The sequence below is a fragment of the Myodes glareolus genome, chromosome 19 (genome assembly GCF_982192425.1).
Source record: "Myodes glareolus chromosome 19, mMyoGla1.1, whole genome shotgun sequence".
In the NCBI taxonomy this organism is placed as follows: Eukaryota; Metazoa; Chordata; class Mammalia; order Rodentia; family Cricetidae; genus Myodes; species Myodes glareolus.
This window is the reverse complement of record NC_142044.1, coordinates 69,359,050-69,366,164: the sequence shown is the minus strand read 5'-3', so window position 1 is coordinate 69,366,164 and position 7,115 is coordinate 69,359,050.

The following is a 7,115-nucleotide window of genomic DNA, read 5'->3' as shown; positions in this document are numbered from 1 at the left end:
TAAGGCACTTTCAAAGGAAAGTGATTTTCTCTGAAAATACAGCATTTACAAAGTGAAGTATCATTGCATTCACTTGGAACAGTGAATTGAAGTGTTGGAACAGACTGCTTCTCTTTCAGAGAAATGCATGTGAGTTTCTGTTGAATGCTTGAAAGTAGCTTAAGGCACTATCAAAGGAAAGTGATTTTCTCTGAAAGGACAGCATTTAGAAAGTGAAGCAACACTCCATTCATTTCGCACAGTGAATTAAGTGTTGGAAGAGAAGGCTTCTCTTTCAGAGAAATGCATGTGAGTTCCTTGTGAATGCGTGAAAGTTGCTTAAGGCACTTTCAAACAAAAGTGATTTTCTCTGAAAGTACAACATTTAGAAAGTGAAGCAACACTCCATTCACCTCGCACAGTGAATTGAAGTGTTGGAACAGACTGCTTCTCTTTCAGAGAAACGCATGTGAGTTCCTTACTAATGCTTGCAAGTAATTTAAGGCACTTACAAAGGAAAGTGATTTTCTCTGAAAGGACAGCATTTAGAAAGTGAAGCAACACTCCATTCACTTCGCACAGTGAATTGAAGTGTTGGAAGAGAAGGTTTCTCTTTCAGAGAAATGCATGTGAGTTTCTTGTGAATGCTTGTAAGTTTCTTAAGGCACTTTCAAACAAAAGTGATTTTCTCGGAAAGAACAGCATTTAGAAAGTGAAGCAACACTCCATTCACTTCGCACAGTGAATTGAAGTGTTGGAACAGACTGCTTCTCTTTCAGAGAAACGCATGTGAGTTTCTCCCTAATGCTTGTAAGTAGCTTAAGGCACTTTCAAAGGAAAGTGATTTTCTCTGAAAGGACAGCATTTAGAAAGTGAAGCAACACTCCATTCATTTCGCACAGTGAATTGAAGTGTTGGAAGAGAAGGCTTCTCTTTCAGAGAAATGCATGTGAATTTCTTGTGAATGCTTGAAAGTTGTTTAAGGCACTTTCAAACAAAAGTGATTTTCTCTGAAAGGACAGGATTTAGAAAGTGAAGCAACACTCCATTCACTTCGCACAGTGAATTGAAGTGTTGAAAAAGACTGCTTCTATTTCAGAGAAACGCATATGTGTTTCCTGTGAATGCTTGAAAGTAGCTTAAGGCACTTTCAAAGGAAAGTGATTTTTTCTGAAAGGACAGCATTTAGAAAGTGAAGTAACATTCCATTCACTTGGAACAGTGAATTGAAGTGTTGGAACAGACTGCTTCTCTTTCAGAGAAATGCATGTGAGTTTCTGTTGAATGCTTGTAAGTAGCTTAAGGCTCTTTCAAAGGAAAGTGATTTTCTCTGAAAGGACAGAATTTAGAAAGTGAAGCAACACTCCACTTCGCACACTGAAAGAAGTTTTGGAACAGACTGCTTCTCTTTCAGAGAAACGCATGTGAGTTTCTCCCTAATGCTTGTAAGTAGCTTAAGGCACTTTCAAAGGAAAGTGATTTTCTCTGAAAGGACAGCATTTAGAAAGTGAAGCAACACTCCATTCATTTCGCACAGTGAATTGAAGTGTTGGAAGAGAAGGCTTCTCTTTCAGAGAAATGCATGTGAATTTCTTGTGAATGCTTGAAAGTTGTTTAAGGCACTTTCAAACAAAAGTGATTTTCTCTGAAAGGACAGGATTTAGAAAGTGAAGCAACACTCCATTCACTTCGCACAGTGAATTGAAGGGTTGGAACAGACTGCTTCTCTTTCAGAGAAATGCATGTGAGTTTTTGTTGAATGCTTGTAAGTAGCTTAAGGCACTTTCAAAGGAAAGTGATTTTCTCTGAAAGGACAGCATTTAGAAAGTGAAGCAACACTCCATTCCCTTCGTGCAGTGAATTGAAGTGTTGGAACAGACTGCTTCTATTTCAGAGAAATGCATGTGAGTTTCTGTTGAATGCTTGTAAGTAGCTTACAAGCTCTTTCAAACAGAATTGATTTTCTCTGAAAGGACAGCATTTAGAAAGTAAAGCAACACTCCATTCACTTCGTGCAGTGAATTGAAGTGTTGGAACAGACTGCTTCCCTTTCATAGAAACGCATAAGTGTTTCTTGTGAATGCTTGTATGTAGCTTAAGGCACTTTCAAAGGAAAGTGATTTTCTCGGAAAGGACAGCATTTAGAAAGAGAAGCAACACTCCATTCACTTCGCACAGTGAATAGACGTGTTGGAACAGACTGCTTCTCTTTCAGAGAAACGCATGTGAGTTTCTTTCTAATGCTTGTAAGTAGCTTAAGGCACTTTCAAATGAAAGTGATTTTCTCGGAAAGCAGAGCATTTAGAAAGTGAAGCAACACTCCATTCACTTCGCACAGTGAATTGAAGTGTTGGAACAGACTGCTTCTATTTCAGAGAAACGCATGTGTGTTTCTTCTGAATGCTTGAAAGTAGTTTAAGGCACTTTCAAAGGAAAGTGAGTTTCTCTGAAAGTACAGCATTTAGAAAGTGAAGTAACATTCCATTCACTTCGCACAGAGAATTGAAGTGTTGGAACCGACTGCTTCTCTTTCAGAGAAACGCATGTGAGTTTCTGGTGAATTCTTGTAAGTAGCTTAAGGCACTTTCAAAGGAAAGTGATTTTCTCTGAAAGTACAGCTTTTAGAAAGTGAAGCAACACTCCATTCACTTCGCACAGTGAATTGAAGTGTTGGAACAGACTGCTTCTCTTTCAGAGAAATGCATGTGAGTTTCTGTTGAAAGCTTGTTAGTAGCTTAAGGCACTTTCAAGGGAAAGTGAATTTCTCTGAAAGGACAGCATTTAGAAAGTGAAGCAACACTCCATTCCCTTCGTGCAGTGAATTGACGTGTTGGAGCAGACTGCTTCTCTTTCAGAGATATGCATGTGATTTTCTGTAGAATGCTTGTAAGTAGCTTAAGGCTCTTTCAAAGGAAAGTGATTTTCTCTGAAAGGACAGCATTTAGAAAGTGAAGCAACACTCCATTCACTTCGCACAGTGAATTGAAGTGTTGGAACAGAATGCTTCTCTTTCAGAGAAACGCATGTGAATTTTTTGTGAATGCTTGAAAGTAGCTTAAGGCACTTGCAAAGGAAAGTGATTTTCTCTGAAATGACAGCATTTAGAAAGTGTAGCAACACTCCATTCACTTGGAACAGTGAATTGAAGTGTTAGAACAGACTGCTTCTCTTTTCGAAAAATGCATGTGAGTTTCTGTTGAATACTTGTAAGTAGCTAAAGGCTCTTTCAAAGGAAAGTGATTTTCTCTTAAAGGACAGCATTTAGAAAGTGAAGCAATACTCCGTTCCCTTCGCGCAGTGAATTGAAGTGTTGGAACAGAGTGCTTCTCTTTCATAGAAACGCATTAGTGTTGCTTGTGAATGCTTGCAAGTATCTTAAGGCACTTTCAAAGGAAAGTAATTTTCTCTGTAAGGACAGCATTTAGAAAGTGAAGCAACACTCCATTCCCTTCGTGCAGTGAATTGAAGTGTTGGAACAGAGTGCTTCTCTTTCATAGAAACGCATTAGTGTTTCTTGTGAATGCTTGCAAGTTGCTTAAGGCACTTTCAAAGGAAAGTGATTTTCTCTACAAGGAAAGCATTTAGAGAGTGAAGCAACACTCCATTCACTTCGCACAGTGAATTGAAGTGTTGGAACAGACTGCGTCTCTTTCAGAGAAATGCATGTGAGTTTCTGCTGAATGCTTGTAAGTAGCTTAAGGCACTTTCAAAGGAAAGTGATTTTCTCGGAAAGGACAGCATTTAGAAAGTGAAGCAACACTCCATTCACTTCGCACAGTGAATTGAAGTGTTGGAAGAGAAGGTTTCTCTTTCAGAGAAATGCATGAGAGTTTCTTGTGAATGCTTGAAAGTTTCTGAAGGCACTTTCAAACAAAAGTGATTTTCTATGAAAGTACAGCATTTAGAAAGTGAAGCAACACTCCATTCACTTCGCACAGTGAACTGAAGTGTTGGAACCGACTGCTTCTCTTTCAGAGAAACGCATTAGTGTTTCTTGTGAATGCTTGCAAGTAGCTTAAGGCACTTTCGAAGGAAAGTGATTTTCTCTGAAAGGACAGAATTTAGAAAGTGAAGCAACACTCCCTTCACTTCGCACAGTGAATTGAAGTGTTGGAACATTCTGCTTCTCTTTCAGAGAAACGCATGTGAGTTTCTTCCTAATGCTTGAAAGTAGCTTAAGGCACTTCCAAAGGAAAGTGATTTTCTCTGAAAGTACAGCATTTAGAAAGTGAAGTAACATTCCATTCCCTTTGCACAGTGAATTGTAGTGTTGGAAAGACTGCTTCTTTTTCAGAGAGATACATGTGAGTTTCTGTTGAACGCTTGTAAGTAGCTCAAGGCTCTTTCAAAGGAAAGTGATTTTCTCTGAAAGGACAGCATTTAGAAAGTAAAGCAACACTCCATTTCCTTCGTGCAATGAATTGAAGTGTTGGAACAGACTGCTTCTCTTTCATAGAAACGCATTAGTGTTTCTTGTGAATGCTTGCAAGTAGCTTTAGGCACTTTCAAAGGAAAGTGATTTTCTCTGAACGGACAGCATATAGAAAGTGAAGCAACACTCCATTCACTTGCACAGTGAATTGAAGTGTTGGAAGGGAAGGCTTCTCTTTCAGAGAAATGCATGTGAGTTTCTGTTGAATGCTTGAAAGTCGCTTAAGGCACTTTCAAAGGAAAGTGATTTTCTCTGAAAGGACAGCATTTAGAATGTGAAGCAACACTGCATTCCCTTCGTGCAATGAATTGAAGTGTAACAGACTGCTTCTCTTTCAGAGAAATGCATGTGAGTTTCTGTTGAATGCTTGTAAGTAGCTTAAGGCTATTTCAAAGGAAAGTGATTTTCTCTGAAAGGACAGCATTTAAAAAGTGAAGCAACACGACATTCACTTCGCACAGTGAACTGAAATGTTGGAACCGACTGCTTCTCTTTCAGAGAAACGCATTAGTGTTTATTGTGAATGCTTGCAAGTAGCTTAAGGCACTTCCAAAGGAAAGTGATTTTCTCTGAAAGTACAGCATTTAGAAAGTGAAGTAACATTCCATTCCCTTTGCACAGTGAATTGAAGTGTTGGAAAGACTGCTTCTTTTTCAGAGAAATACATGTGAGTTTCTGTTGAACGCTTGTAAGTAGCTCAAGGCTCTTTCAAAGGAAAGTGATTTTCTCTGAAAGGACAGCATTTAGAAAGTAAAGCAACACTCCATTTCCTTCGTGCAATGAATTGAAGTGTTGGAACAGACTGCTTCTCTTTCATAGAAACGCATGAGTGTTTCTTGTGAATGCTTGCAAGTAGCTTTAGGCACTTTCAAAGGAAAGTGATTTTCTCTGAAAGGACAGCATTTAGAAAGTGAAGCAACACTCCATTCACTTGCACAGTGAATTGAAGTGTTGGAAGGGAAGGCTTCTCTTTCAGAGAAATGCATGTGAGTTTTTTGTGAATGCTTGAATGTTGCTTAAGGCACTTTCAAACAAAAGTGATTTTCTCTGAACGGACAGCATTTAGAAAGTGAAGCAACACTCCATTCACTTCGCACAGTGAATTGAAGTGTTGGAAGGGAAGGCTTCTCTTTCAGAGAAACGCATGTGAGTTTCTGTTGATTTCTTGAAAGTTGCTTAAGGCACTTTCAAACAAAAGTGATTTTCTGTGAAAGGACAGCATTTCGAAAGTGAGGCAACACTCCTTTCACTTTGCACAGTGAATTGAAGTGTTGGAACACATTGCTTCTCTGTCATAGAAACGCATTAATGTTTCTCGTGAATGCTTGCAAGTAGCGTAAGGCACTTTCAAAGGAAAGTGATTTTCTCTGAAAGGACAGTATTTAGAAAGTGAAGCAACACTCCATTCACTTCGCACAGTGAATTGAAGTGTTGGAACAGACTGCTTCTCTTTCAGAGAAACGCATGTGAGTTTCTTCCTAATGCTTGAAAGTAGCTTAAGGCACTTCCAAAGGAAAGTGATTTTCTCTGAAAGTACAGCATTTAGAAAGTGAAGTAACATTCCATTCCCTTTGCACAGTGAATTGAAGTGTTGGAAAGACTGCTTCTTTTTCAGAGAAACGCATTAGTGTTTCTTGTGAATGCTTGCAAGTAGCTTTAGGCACTTTCAAAGGAAAGTGATTTTCTCTGAAAGGACAGCATTTAGAAAGTGAAGCAACACTCCATTCACTTGCACAGTGAATTGAAGTGTTGGAAGGGAAGGCTTCTCTTTCAGAGAAATGCATGTGAGTTTCTGTTGAATGCTTGAAAGTTGCTTAAGGCACTTTCAAAGGAAAGTGATTTTCTCTGAAAGGACAGCATTTCGAAAGTGAGGCAACACTCCATTCACTTTGCACAGTGAATTGAAGTGTTGGAATAGATTGCTTCCCTTTCGTAGAAACGCATTAGTGTTTCTTGTGAATGCTTGCAAGTAGCGTAAGGCACTTTCAAAGGAAAGTGATTTTCTCTGAAAGGACAGCATTTAGAAAGTGAAGCAACACTCCATTCACTTTGCACAGTGAATTGAAGTGTTGGAACAGACTGCTTCTCTTTCAGAGAAATGCATGTGAGTTTCTGTTGAAAGCTTGTAAGTAGCTTAAGGCACTTTCAAACAAAATTGATTTTCTCTGAAAGGACAGCATTTCGAAAGTGAGCCAACACTCCATTCACTTCGCACAGTGAATTGAAGTGTTGGAACAGATTGCTTCTCTTTCATGGAAACGGATTAGTGTTTCTTGTTAATGCTTGCAAGTAGCGTAAGGCACTTTCAAAGGAATGTGATTTTCTTTGAAAGAACAGCATTTAGAAAGTGAAGCAACACTCCATTCACATCGCACAGTGAATTGAAGTGTTGGACCAGACTGCTTCTCTTTCAGAGAAATGCATGTGAGTTTTTGTTGAATGCTTGTAAGTAGCTTAAGGCTCTTTCAAAGGAAAGTGATTTTCTCGGAAAGGACAGCATTTAGAAAGCGATGCAACACTCCATTCACTTCGCACAGTTAATTGAAGTGTTGGAACAGACTGCTTCTCTTTCAGAGAAACTCATGTGACTTTTTTGTGAATGCTTGAAAGTAGCTTAAGGCACTTTCAAAGGAAAGTGATTTTCTTTGAAAGTACAGCATTTAGAAAGTGAAGTACCATTCCATTCACTTCGAACAGTGAATTG